This window comes from Phacochoerus africanus, chromosome 8, assembly GCF_016906955.1.
Source record: "Phacochoerus africanus isolate WHEZ1 chromosome 8, ROS_Pafr_v1, whole genome shotgun sequence".
In the NCBI taxonomy this organism is placed as follows: Eukaryota; Metazoa; Chordata; class Mammalia; order Artiodactyla; family Suidae; genus Phacochoerus; species Phacochoerus africanus.
In genome coordinates, this window is record NC_062551.1 from 84,360,790 (window position 1) to 84,374,903 (window position 14,114).

General features: G+C 58.3%; 1 protein-coding gene across 5 annotated transcripts in view; it reads right to left on the bottom strand.

Annotated features, from left to right (window-relative positions):
• Positions 1-7,784, bottom strand: part of AHDC1 (AT-hook DNA binding motif containing 1) — a 66,736-nt gene extending 58,952 nt beyond the window's left edge. For 3 of the 5 annotated variants that reach the window (XR_007136543.1, XM_047792818.1, XM_047792822.1), the window contains exons 1-2: positions 7,316-7,678; positions 6,986-7,083 (exon numbers count right to left, since the gene is read on the bottom strand). The gene's annotated coding sequence lies outside the window, so the exon portion shown is untranslated. Of the gene's footprint in view, positions 1-6,985; positions 7,084-7,315; positions 7,679-7,760 lie in introns of those variants that run through there. The other 2 variants (XM_047792820.1, XM_047792819.1) reach the window with 2 other exon arrangements.
• Positions 7,785-14,114: the final 6,330 nt, after the last annotated feature.

Sequence of the window (14,114 nt, forward strand, 5' to 3'; positions counted from 1 at the left end):
CCTCACCCAGAGGCGCCTCGGCCCTTCACGTACGTACGTACGTATGTACACCCGTTACACACACCCCACGCTGCAAAAGCAGGCAGAGCCATACACACCTGTCACATACATGTCATCACCCATACGCACCTGATGAGTAGCTATCACCCCCACACCCACACATTCCACACACCTTGGCTCTCCCTATCACATGCGTATCTCATCTCCCATGCACTCAGTCTCTCTCACACACACTCACCATCCCGTATACCTGTACACAGGTGCACGTTTGCACATGTGCACACACACTCTCACCAACCCTCAGCTCTTTCACACCGGCCAATTCATCTGTGTCCAGGCCAGGCTTTGCAACTTCCCCGGAGGGCTCCCACCAGCTGAGAGGGCCTCCTGCCTCCCCACCCTGCCAACTAGGTCAGAGTGGGGGGCATTCTACCCCCCAGCCCCCACGACACCGTGGCTCCCCGGATACCCTGATCTTTGCCTCCAAAGAGGAAGAGTCCTCTCTCTGCCCTAGTGTGACTGCCACCATCGTGTGAGTACGACTGTGTGTGTGTGTGTGTGTGTGTGTGTGTGAACATGTCCCAAGACCCCACGAAAAGGCTTGTGCAGTGGCCCCGCCTGTATGGATAAGAAAGCCTAAGGGACGAGTTCACCAGTTATGTTTGTGAGATTCCAGATGAGTGTGAGAGGAGAGACGTGTATGCCACAAAATGTGGGTTTGTGAGTGTGTGTGAGGTGAGGCCTGTGTGAACAGGTGTGAATGTGGGGCGTGCACTTATACGAGGAGTCATACACCTAGTGAGTGGGGAATGTTCTGGGATATTTTCTGAGACAAGAGGTACGTCTGTGAGTAGGGGTCTTAGATAGGAGAGGCGCCCCCAGCGACTCCCCGCCCCCCACGAAGAGATGGGGGAGGAGGGGTCTCCCGGATCTGCGGGGAGTGTGTGTGTGTGTGTGTGCGTGTGCATGTGTGTCTTTCTTTCTCTCTCTCTTTCTCCCTGACCTCTTTAGCAGCTGGAAACTGAGCTGGGGGTGGAAGGAATGGAGACTTGGCTGGCCTGGGGGTTTGGGGAGGGAAGCAGGAGAAAACACCTTCCAGATTCTCATCAAATTCTTGTTTGTGGTTGGCAGCCTCCATCTCTCCTCTCCTTCTCTCGGTCTGGGTTTCCCCCTTTCTTTATCTCCTCCTGCCACTCGCTCTCTCCCCCATATCTGCCTCTCCCTCTCCCATCTCAGTCACCTTGTCTCCCTCCTTGGAGCTCCCTCTCTCCAAGTCTCTGTCTCTCTGTTTCTCTCTTCCCAGGCGCTTCCACTTTTCTGACTCCGCTCTCTGCCAGCACCTCTGTCTGTCCGTCTCTCCCTGTCCTGGTCCATCTGTCCGTCTCTCTCCGTCTGCCTGTGCGTGGGTGTCTCTGTCCATCTGCTCCGCCACCCATCTGTCTGGTTGTCTGTGCTAGTCCTTCTAAGGGTGCCCACTCACTCACAAGGCGCCCTCCCCCAGGTCAGCAAAAGCCTTTCCTGGTTCAGAGGGTGGGAAGAGGGGGCAGAGCTGCAGCTTCTGGAAGCTTCGGTAGCAGCTGGGCTGAGCTGGGAGTTCGGGGGGCCAGCCAGCTGCAGAAGCGGCCCCTCCCCTGGGCTCCCAAGCCAAGGACCCCAGAGCAGAAAGAGGAGAGAAAGCAGGGCCTCCCTGCAGCTCAGTCTGCGTACGCGTGCAGAAGGGGGAGGGAGGCAGGGGCCCCCACTTTGCCCTCACTTCACCATTCCCCCCAAAGCCAGGCCCTGCGGGAGAGGGAGCTTTAGTGCCCACCTTCCCCATCCCCTAGTGGAAGCAAGAGATGCTAAGGATCCAGGAGGGAAGGGCCAAGGGTGGGGGGGGGCAGTGCCAGGCCTCGCTCGAGGGAGGGGCTAGAGATGGCTTCCTGTCAGCCGGCTGGGAGGGGGCCCCTTCCCTCCTCCCTTCCAGGCAGCCTCTGGGGATCCCTCCAGTTCTGGTCCCAGCTCCAGACATGAGGGGCCGCACAGGCAGTTCTCACCAGCTCCCACAGGGACCACTCCCCTCCCAGCTGCTCCGGAGCATCTGACCCACAGGGATATAGGGGGGTCACAGGAGTGTCTGCCTACTCCCCAAATGGAGGCTGGCTCTGGACATGTGGAAATCACAGCCCTGTCCAGGCACTGGCCATCCTGGGAGGCCCCAGTCAGTCCACCTGCCACAGCCAGACCAGCAGCTCACACACACACACACACACACACACACACACACACACAGCATCCCAGCACTCACGGCCCATGACCCCCACTCCCTGGTCCAGTAACTCCCAGAGGGCTCAAGAGGAGGGGAACCCCGAAAGACCTGCCACCCTACCCTGACTGGCGGGAGCCTCCAATGGGGCGGCGTGGCTTGAGGAGGTGCCCCTCGACACCTCCCTGGAGGCTCTGCTCCCCCCATGCCCCTCTGAGAGTAGCTCCCAAACCCCGCAGTAGATGGGAAACTGAGGAAGGGAGGGGATGACACAGCCGTCCCTCCTGAGACCCCAGGGTGGGATCATAAACCAGGAATAGGGAAAGGAAGGGACGCTGCGGGGGCAGAACTGGCTCCTTCCTGACCTGCCACGGGCAAAGTCCACCACTGGCTGCACCCTCCCCACAGCCCTGCTGCTGGGCCCGGGCCAGGGGCTGGCTCCCTCCCTCTAGAGCTCTCCTTGCCCCTGGCTGGGCCCCCTCCCTCTCCGCACTTCTGAGCAGCCCTCCCTGCCCTCTCCCTCCCAGCTCTGGCTCTCTCATCCTCAGCTCTTGGAAGCCTGACTCACTGTTTCCCCTCCTCTCTCCCCTCCCTCCCTCTCTCTCCCGGCAGCAGCGGCGCCTCCCCCTCCCCTGGGGGGGCTCTGGCCACAAGGGTGCCCGCCCGCTCCTCTCCCCAGGCTCCGGCCCCCCTCTGCACCCAGGAGGCCCCCTGTAGCTGTTCCAAGTCTCCAACTACAGAGAGAGGTGGAGGGAAAGAGCTAGATCCCAGGCCCGGCTCTGCCAAGGGTCTGACGGGGGCAAGCGGCCCCCCTCTCTAGACTGGGTTTCCTCCTGCCCAACAAGGTGGGGGGGCGGGAATCCAACTGGATGACGCCCCTGGTGTGTCTAAGGTTCTTCATGTTCCTTGCTTATAAAACCCTGGTGCCTCCTGGCACAGAGTGCCCACAACCTGTGAGGCGCCGTACCTGCCTCAGGCCCCGCCCCCGGTCCAAAGAAGAGCTGGGCTCTGTGCCCAGAGGTTCAGAGAAGGCAGTGGGGAGACGCTGCCCCGGGGCAGGAGCACTGGTCAAGTGACCCCTGGAATCCCCCGGTCTCCCAGGTCTCCCTCCTCCCGAGACCTTCCCTCTCCCCCACCTGTCCTCCTCCCTCCTCCCAGAGACACTGGCTTGTCTCTCCTCCAAATGCAATCTGAGCGGCATTTCACCCTGGGTGAGAGGTGCTCTGTACCCACTCATTTCAGGCTTTTGGGGTGGGAGTGGCATGTGCCTAGCCCTTCTTGGTCCCCTGGTCGCCATCTCCAGAGGCTGCGATTCTGGCTCTTCTCCTTGACTGTTTTCTCGCTCACCCCCTCATCACTGGCTTCTGTCACCATCTTTCCTCTCTCCATGTCCCGTGAGGCAGTCTCTGTCTCTCTCCTCCCCACCTCCCTGGGGGGCCCATCTGCTGACATTAGCAACAATGTTACCCTTGCCTCCCCCTACAGTTCCCAGCTCCACCCCATCCTGGCTCCCCATCCTGGCTTCCCCTCCCGGGCTCTGTCCCAAAAGACCCAGGGGACCCAGAGACAGAGCTGGGCTCCATCCCATGACAGTGAGTCTGCTTGACCTCACTAATCAGACTAGAAGTGCCTGGGCATCTGGTACCACGGTACCCCTGGTCTTGGGTGGCTGACATGAGACAGAGCTCGGTATTCCACAAACCAAATTTAAAAGAAAAGGGGGTGGGTGGGACAGAGAGGAAAAGTGAGGGGGATCGAATCTGCCTGGAGGAAGCCCCTATCCAATGGGGAATAGAGGCAAGAGGAGGTAGTGGCTTCAGCCAGTGTTCCAGGCGGGTCTGAAACCAGCCAATGTCCCTCCGGAGCTCTGCTGGTCCAGAGAAGCCCCCCCCTGCGGCCCCCCACTTCAAAAAAAAGTCTTCAGCCAGGGGCAGTTTGCCCCTCAAGCCTCCAGCACAGCCACACCAAGCAGGTGGCGATCCCATCCCTTAATCTCCTTCAGAATCCAAATCCATCCTCCCCACAGTACACCTCCACTTAGCTCAGCAGGGGTTCCAGAAGCCTCCCTGCCAAAATCTAAGCAGGTGGAATGTGGGGGGCAAAGCCCCCCAGCTCCCAAGTCCCCTCACCAAAGGCCCCATCAAGGACTAGGGAGGGCTCGTGCAAAATAATCCTGAACCCACACACCTCCAAAGTGAGAAGCAATGCTGTCCATCACAGCACCTGGGGGTGCTGGGACTCCCTGCCCCTGCGACCCTGTTCCAGACCCCCCAGCCCAGCAACCATAACAAACAGCAAGCTCTTTTTCTTTATGACACCAAATTTCTCCAAGCCCAACAGCTCCTTCCATCAGTACCTCAGCCATAGATCACATTAAAAACTCACAGAGGGCAACTTAAACACATCACATTTGTTTCTCTCTATATTATTTCAAAAGTAACGGCATTAAAAATGGATTTTACTACAGAAAATAAATATCAGCACGTGGGCCCGGAGCCCAGGCAGGGGGAAAGAGCCCACCAGGAGAATGTCTCTGAGGGCTTGGGCACAGCTTAGGCACTGACCAAGGAGGTGGCTGAGAGACCAGACTACACCCCTGGGGGAGGGGGGGATGCCTGGGGAGGGGGGCATTGCCTGCCCACCTGGGCACCTGCCCCCGATGCCAGACCAAGAGGGACAAGACTCACTGGTTTGAACTGGTGCCCACTAGTCTCCCAAAGCTCATGCCCTCACTGATCTTTGCAACCTCTGGAGGATGGGCACTCTGGGGCAAGAAGTTCATTAGTCTCTAGGGGTTATTCCAACTATTGACACAGCAGAAGAAAAAAATGAATTCAACTTACTATCCAGTTTGATTTTCCATCACTACAAAAATAAATATACATCTGCTCAAAGGAGGGAGACGGCAAGCTACAGGCACATGCCACCCAGGGGGTACCCCCACAGCTCACCACCGAAACCCAGGCTGCCCCCACCCCCCCAAGCAGGGTTGGAGGGATGGACCAACGGGTAATCTTTCAGTTACAGCTCCAGCTCATACAGCTACACACACCGAGCCACACGGAACAGGAACAAGCCAACAATAGAAACACCCCAAATGCTCCTGGCAGGACTCTGCCCAGGCCTGGGCACATGCCCCCGCCCCGCCGGCGGCGGCGGCGGTGGCGGTGGCGGCGGCGGCGGCGGCGGCGGCAGCAGTAGCAGCAGCAGCGGACAAAATGTGGCCACCCTGACCCGGAGGCAAAGCTTGTCCTCACACCCTGAGCTCTGCCCAGAGAGCTGGGGCCAAGTCCCGCCTGACACCAACTGGTCCGGCGGGAAACGCCTGCCCAGCCAGACAGGCACAGGCCCCCCAAGGGTCCCTCCGTGTGCTTAGGGACCAGGCTGCTGCAGCCCAGCCCTGCCTCCCAGGGTGACGCCTGGGCCCAAATTCAGCTGGCCCTGCCAGTCAGGCACTGGTGCAGAACCGAGGGCACCAGGCTCAGCCCCTCCCAACCCAGCCCCAGGGCCCCCACGCTAGGAGGGAGGGGAGACTCCCCACCCCTCCACATCTGGCCCTGGCCCCCAGGGTCTGCGGTAGAGAATTCCCGCCCCCGCTTCTCTCTCCCTCCTCCCTCTCGGTGCCCGCTGCCCGCCTCAGGGACAGCCCCAGCTCCCGCCTCCGGCCAGCAAGGCCCACATCCTTCCTCCCTCAGCTGGCCCCTTCGCCTGGCAGGAGACTGGGGGGGTCAGGCTGCTGGGGAACCCCTCCAGCTCCCACCAGTCCTCATCCCCAGCCCCCAAACTCTGGGTTGCTGTCCCTTTTCCTGTAGAACAGGAAACAAGGTTATTTCCTAGACTCAGAGCCAGCCCCCTGCCCCTCTGGCTCTGCCGGGGGACCAGGACCCAGCAGGGGAAGGCGCCCTTAGCCAGAAAGCAGAGGGATTCAGCAATTCACCCTCTGCTACCGGCCCAGGGGGCTGACAGCTGTCACTCAGCACCCCACCCCCTGGGGAAGAGGGGGCCGATTCAATCAGAGCCTCAGAGGAAACGCATTGATAGGCGATTATTTATTTATTTATGCAAAAGTGAGCCGACTTTGTTCGCCAGGTAACCGGGCACGCGGCCCAACCCCTCCAGCCCCGGCCGCCCCCAAATCCCTCCTCCACCCCACACCCCCTCCGGGTCATTAGGTCCCCGCCCCTGAACTCCCAGAGCACCAACGGAACCTTGGGATTTGGGGGTTGGAGGGGAGGTGCTCCTCCCTCCGCAGTCTCCCCCTTTCCCAGCGCGGTTCCTAAAATCCAGCCTTGTTCTCCGCTCCCACGGTCCCCCCTTCATTCTCCCCCCCCCGCCCCATTCTCAGCAAGCTGGAGAGCAAATTGCAGTTTTAAATCCAAAGACGGAGGGAGGGGGAGGAGGAGGGGGCGCGCGGCAGCGCTGGGCGCGCACCTCGCCCCCGAGCCGGGGGAGCCGCGGGGCGGCCAGGAAACCCGAGAACCCCCCCTCCCTGCCCCCCCTGCTCGTCCACCTCCCCCTCCCCCTTCCCGGCGCTGCCTGCCAGGCTTCGAGCCGAGCCCAGCCGAGCCGCGGGCCCCGGTGGAAACAAAGACCGATCGCACCGCGGGCACCGCAGCCACGGGGTCCGGCGGACCGGACCGGGGCACGCAGAGGGGGCGCGGGGCCCCCCCGGTGCGCTGCACAAAAGAGCCCGGCCGGCCGGTCCCCAGCGGGGGTCTAGGGTGGGGAGGAGGCGCCACTCACCGGAGTGCTGGTCTGCCGGCTCCGTGGGTCCGAGCCAGGCGAGGGGCTTTGGGGGGCGTCTGTCTTCCGGCGGCGGCGGCGACGCGGGCGCTCGGCTGCTGGGGAGAGGAGTCGTGGAGGAGCCCTGAGCCGCCCGCCGTTGCTGACAGCATGGCTCGCGCCTCGGCTCACATTCTCCGCCGCTAACTCCGCTGGACACGGCCCCCCGCTCCCGCGGCGCCCCCCACCTCGATCACTCCTTCGCTCTCTCTGCGCCCCCCTCGCTCCCCCCACCGTGCACACACTCTCACAGCCCTGGACACCCCCGCCCCCACTCCCCCAATTGCAAACCTGGGAGGGAACGCGCCCCGCGTAGTCCTCCTCCTGCTCCTGCTCCTCCTCCTCCGCCCTCCTCCCTCCCGCTCTCTCCGGCTGTCTGTCTGTCTGTCTGACTGTCTCTATCTCTCGCTCCCTCTGCCTTTCTCCGCTCTCAGAGCTGGGTGGGAAAAGGAAATGAGGACAGAAAGCAGACGCTGGCTTTGGGTGGTGGTAGCTGGATTCCCTCTCTCCCTCCCTCCCCCTCCTCCCCTCCCTCCTCCTGCCTTCTGCTCTCTCCGCTGCGAGCGGGGCTGAGCGCAGCCTGGCGGGTGGCTCGCTCTGCCCGCCCGCCCGCCTGTCTGTCTGTCTGGTCTGCCTCGCTCGCTCGCTCCCTCCCTCCGTCTCTCGCCCTCGCCCTGCCTGCCTGCCTCTCTCCGTCTCCGCCGCCGCCGCCGCTGCCTCTGCGAGCTCGCCTTACCTTCGCCGCTCACCATCCGGAACCCCAGGGGGGAGCGCGCGCGCGGCACGCCGGGACTTGTAGTCCCCGCCTCGGCCGCTCGGCGCGCGGGGCGGGCGGGGCGGCGCCCGTTGCTCCGACGGCGCGGCCGGGATCCCAGAGGGACACAGCGCCTGGGCTCCTCCCGCGGGGGCATGTTCTCTTTTACCAAGGGCTGCTGGTCTTCCTCAATGGTTGGGAACATTTCCCGCGTGCCTCGTCCCCCGCAGGGGGCTCTGGCTCGAGCGGAGGTTGCGGGCGGCAGCGAAGGGGCGGGGTCTGCGAATAAAATGAGAGTAGAATGGGGAATCGAGGGATTAACTAAGGGCCTGCGACTTTCTGGGGCGTCCCAATTAAATGGGAGGGGAAGAAGAGAGAGGAGAGGGCCAGCTCCCTGAATTTGGGGGCGTTCTTCCTTTCCGTCAAGCGCAAAGGTTTATGGCGAGAGACCTGCTCCAGAAACCTCAAAGCCCACCAGCATCTCCTCCTCAGTGACACGAACTCAAGTTCTGAGCTCTGGTTTAGCGCCGCCCACCAAAGCCCAGTCTTTCTGGCAGTCCAAGGGCGGCAAGGGCACAAAAGTCCTGGATGATCCACAGAACACACATACACACACACGCGCGCGCGCGCGCACACACACACACACACACACACACACACACACGGGCTTTGCCTTCCTAAATTCGACTGAGTTTTCTCCTTGTGTCAGGAAACAAGATTCAGATTCAACAGTTCAGAGCTCCTGCTGTGCCCAGGGGGCTGGACTCAGCACTTTCACCTACCTCCTCTTCAGGTCACATCTGTTATCCAGCCCCTGGCTCCTGGCCCCCTGCCTGGCCTATCCCCACAGATGGGAATGTGCACTGCCAGGGCCTGGTTACCAAGGGGAAGTAGCTGGACAGCTCAGGAAGAACTGCTGCTGCCATTTATTGCACACGGCAGGGCCCTTGAGTCCTGCAAAGACCTGGCAAAATGGTACTGTTATCATTTCCATTTTAGAGATGAGGGCACTGAAGAAGTGGGAGAGCCCAGCCAGACCAGGGTGTGTTTGATTGCAAAGCCCACTGCTTACCCTCTGGGCCATGGCAGGGAGCTGTGACTCCCCAGGTCTCCATCTGACCTTCTCTCTCAGTGCCTGTGTGTCCTCCTTTGGCACCTCAATTTAACCAATGTTAACTGAGGTGTGCAAGGCTCACAGGGGACAAGGATATGAATAATGCATGGTCACTGTCCTGTCCTCAGTGTCTACCAACACCGGCCCTGACTGGTCCTGTGCTGGTCCCATTTCTGCACTAGACACACTTCATCTGTGTGTCTGACAGTCCTTTGCCCAGTGTCTGCTGGCTGTTTCTGTCTTGCCCCATGTCTGAAGTTCCTTCAGCAGTGCCTTTGTCCTTGGCCCACCTGTTTCTGACTCTTCCTTTGGCCCTGCAGGGTGATGCGAGGTGATGGCCAGCGTGTGACAAAGGCAGGTGGTGTCATTGTGCCAACTGCAGCTCCCTGCCACCACCTTCCCTTCACCTCCACACCTCCCAAGCCCCTCCTCTAGGACAGTCTGAAACTCTCAGAGGACAAAAGAGAGCCTGGGGGACATTTTCTATTGGCCTTTTGCAGGAACGAGGGGGTACAGCAGCAATGGGAATGGTCTAGGACTCTACATAGAACACCGATTGATCTGGCTTTATGGGCCTGGCATGGCCAGCAGCAGAGGCCCCCATTTAGGAGCTGCTTCTTCTTGCAGGCAAGCCCTGGGTTCAAAGATTTCTTCATTGAATGGGAACAATCGTGAGGTCAGATATTAATGAAAGCAGTGGTTAAAGTCATTAGAGGCCCTTCGCAGCTCTAAAGCCTAAGTCTGAAGTTATCACAAGTAGATGAGGCTTTGGCATTTTGCCCCAGCTGGTCCCCCACCAGTGAGGCTTTGGTGTTGGGGAAGGCAGGCAAAGAAGCCTAGGTTCCCCTTTCTTTTACCCCCTTACCACATCCTTACCTATTAGGCTGTGCCCCAGGGCATGAAGGCCCCACCTAGGCCAAATCAAGTGTGGGGAGGGAATTGGGTGGGAATAAAGGCCGGCTTCCAGGTGCTAGGGAGCCCCAGGCAGAATGGGATGGAAGAGGAGTTTGGAAGAAGCACAGGAGGGGAGAGGTTAAGTGATGAGGGGCAAGAGGGCAAGGTTAGTGGGGCCCAAGTCTCAGTGAGAGGGGAATAAAAGTTAGATTGGGTTATCCAAGCTTACCCCCTCCCACCCCTCTCAGCTGCCCCCTCCCCAGAGAGGGTGGGTGCCCAAGGTGCTGGGCATAGCTGGAAATCAAGCATTACAGGGTTTCCCAGTCATTGGGGGGCCAGTCTTTCTCTTGGAGCCTCTTCAAATCGTGTTGGGTGGGGGGGGTCTCCCCAGCCAAACGCAAGCGGAGTCATCCTGCGGGCGGCTGCTGCCACCTAGTGTCTAATTGCCATATCTGCTTCATAAGCCTTGTTTTAAAAAGGGGCCACCCAATCCTTCAAAACAGCTTCTGGGGTCACCGCAGGCTGGACAGTGTAGCTGTAAGCTCCCAGAGAAAGCAGACTGGAAGAAGGATGCCCAGGTTACAGAAGAACTTGCATCATCTCTTTCTGGGTTCAGCTCCCACAACCGCTTTTGTTTCAGTATAAGCAGGACGCTGTACAGTTAGACCTGAGGAAATAGAGGTGAGAGTCCAGAGGTAAAGCTGTGGGGCCTAAGGGTTTGGAGGCCACGTGGTGGGAGCCAGACTGGCCTGGTTCTGATCCTGCTTTTACTTGTGTGTCCTTAACTTCTCTGGGTCTCAGTGGCCACATGTGTAAACTTGAGGAGTAACCCCTTTCCTGCGTTATAGGCGAGGCTGTTGAGAAGATTTACTGAACGCATGAATGTGATGGCACTTTGGGAAGTGGCAAGGGCCTGTCAAAGGATTATTGAGCCATGACAATAACTGAGAGGTCACAGCAGCTGGAGCCAGGACCCTGGAGCTCCTGGAAAGGGCAGGGTGAAATGAACCTTCAGCAGGAATGGGCATGGGCCTCTCTGAGAGGTCTGGGGTTGGCCTCCGTCTTGGAGCTGTCTCAGGAAAGGTGTGGATTGCTGCACATGAATTCACCCCAGTCCACAGAAGGGGAAACTGCGGCCAAGAGAGGTTGGGGGTCTGTCCTAAAGCCACCGAACCACAGATCCAGGAACAAGAGGCCCATTGGACTGGAGCCATTATGGCCTTGGTTTTCCCCTCCTCTGGAGGAGAACACCTCAGAAGTGGGGCCCAGGAGCCCTCCTTCACTGTGGTACAGTGGGAACCAAGGCCCCCAGGTCCCCATTATCCCTCCTCCTGTGTAGGCCTCCCTCTACTCCCCCCTCTCTTCAAGTCCTCCCACATTCCTCCAGGCAACAGGAAACCCCAGCTGCAGCCCAGACTTCAAACAGCTCCTCCCTCTGGGCAGGGGGTGTGGGAGGAGAGGCCAGAGGCCAGAGGGCAAAGGTCAGCTTTGTTCCTGCCAGAGGTGATGAGGGACGGGGTGGGGGGGTGAGGAGGGTGGGAGCTTGTGTGGGGGACCTTGGCAGACACGCTGCATGTGTGTGTATCCCTGCCTCCCTCAGGGTATGCTTGGTTCCCACTGTCGCCCTAGGTCTGGGGCCGCATGTGTGTCTTCAGTTTCCTTTCGGCTTGTGGAGCTGAGTTGTGAGTCTGGGTATGTGTTTGTCTGGGTGCAGCCTGGGGCCCCACTGCCATGTCTGTAGATGCCATCATGTGTGTTGAGATGTCTGGTTCACAGGCCTACTGAACCCTCTGTGTCCTCCTTTGAGTGTGACCTGGTGTGAGTCTTTTTTTTTTAGGGCCATACCCATGGCATATGGAAGTTCCCAGGCTCGGGGTGGAATCAGAGCTGCAGCTGCCAACCTGCACCACAGCCACAGCAACACCAGTCCTGAGCCGTGTCTGTGACCTACACCAGTTTACAGGAACGCCAGATCCTTAACCCACTGAGCGAGGCCAGGGATCAAACCTGCATCTTTGTGGATACTAGTCAGGTTCATTACCACTGAGTCACAGTGGGAACTCCTGGTGTGGTTCTTTGTGTCCAAGAAGGGTGATTCTTCTGCTGCTTCTTGCCCTCCCATCCTTCCTCTGCATGGGTCACCTGTGGGTTCCTTCTGGAAAGTGTTACTCTCTGGCTCAAAACCTTGCAGTGACTTCATGTGGCCCAAGGCTTGGAATCCTAGCCGGTGTGCATAGCTGACAAGATCACATGCCTACTGCACCGCCTTCATCTTTAGCCACTGACCCCCCTCAAATTTTTCGCTCCCGTCACACCTACTTAATTGCAACTCCCTGCATGGTCTCATTTCCTGCCTCTGAGCTACCTACTTCTATCAAATCTGGAATGCTTCTCTCTTTCTTTTTTATCAAGCAAACTTTTAAACCTTTTTCAAGTCTCTGGAGATGAAGCCACACTTCCCCTGAAAAGACTTCCCCCGTCCCAATTGAGTTAGGACCCTCCCCTGCTCTCCCACATTTTCTGCCTGTGTCTGCGCCCTTCTCATACCACCATTAAACTGTGAGTTTTCAAGAGCAGGAACTGTATTGAATTGCTGTCTCTCCCATCCTGAGGGATGGGGAGGTTCTGCACAGATTTAGACCTCCTATCCCTGAGGAAAGTTTCCTGCAGTTTGGGTGTAGTGCCCAGAGTGACCACTAGAGGGAGCATGGACATCACTGCAGGACCATCTGGGGGGTGTGTTTGAAACGGATGGTGGGGTGGGAGGCAGGCATTCATAGTGCACCGTAGTGACTGAGTGAGTGTGTGTGTGTGTGTGTGTGTGTGTGTGTAATGAGTGGTGGGGTGGGAGAGAGGCTTTGATACTGTACCTGAGAGAACTCCTGGAGCGGACAGTGGGTCCACCAGCTCAGTATTGGAGCAGTGGGATCCAGAATAGTTTCACCCCAATAGGTTCTGGGCAACTGAGATTTCTTCTGACTTTTCTCTACAACTCAGGGGTCAGAGGCCTTGGTTTTCTGACCCTCCTATCTTTTGCCTCTCTCTGACCTTCCAACCTTCTTCCATGCCTCATCTTTCCCCTCAATCCTCCCTTACATAACTATTTGCACTTCCCTGACTTGGCCTTGCTCTACGGTACCTCTGGGCCTTTGCACATGCCGTCCTCTCAATGGAAGATGATCTCACCCTTTGGCTGCTTCATTAGGCAGACTTTTCTTTCACATCCTCCAAGAAGTGTCCCTTGGCCTCTAGACTGACCTTGCCCCTAAATGTCGTAATTGTTTACTCTTCTGCCTCCTGGACAGGACCAGCCTAAGGAGACATCAGTAGATGTGTGTGAAATTAATAAATGACTCAGCTCTTTTATGAAAACAATTCTCAGCATATATGGGGCCACCCCTAACCTCTATCGGTACCATGTCTTCCCCCGGCCTGACTCTGGGTTCATATTATACTTTCCCATTCTGCTCAATCATATAAGGGAGTGCTACACAGACGGATGCACGAGACATTGGAATCACATGAACCTGGGTTCAAATTCTGACTCTGTCATCCAGCTAGATGACCTTGAGCAAATGTTGGAGCCTTTCAGAGTCTTTGTTTCCTCTTTTGTAAAATGAGAATAATCATACTTCTGCACTGCCTCACGGTGAGGCTCAAATTAGATGATGCATGTGAAATACCCAGCATTAGTCAATTAGGTGTCCTCCTCCCTCACCGTGAACTTGGAAATAAAATTGCCCTCTGAGCCTTAAGCCAGTAAAATCATGCATCGCAGAGGAGAAGAGCCAGGTGGGGGAGTGAATGAGGCGAGAGATGGTTTTGTAAATGACTGAAGAGTTTTGTGAACGGTGGAAACCCGCAATCAAGGTGACCCGCCTGTAATCTCAGGGAGGCAGGGAGAGGATGTGATGGAAATTGAGAAAACAGAGGCCTAATCAATTGCATTGTGCTCTATCGGAAGGGAACAGAAGGATGTGCAGAAACGGGGGTGCGAGGGAGAGTTCATTCAGCCACACCAGAGGGAGGGACAGGGAACCGGTAGACACAGGGATTCCGGGCTCAGGTGGCTCTGGTCTCTGCTGAGGAGTCGTGGGGACCTGGTGGGCTCCTGGTGGCTCCCTGCCCTGCTGGGCCTTCATTTAAATGGATTTAGAGTTCCCATCGTGGCGCAGCAGAAACGAATCCGACTAGGAACCATGAGATTGCGGGTTTGATCCCTGGCCTCGCCCAGTGGGTTAAGGATCCAGCGTTGCCGTGAGCTGTGGTATAGGTCGGAGACGCGGCTCAGATCCCCTGCTGCTGTGGCTGTGGCGTAGGCCGGCAGC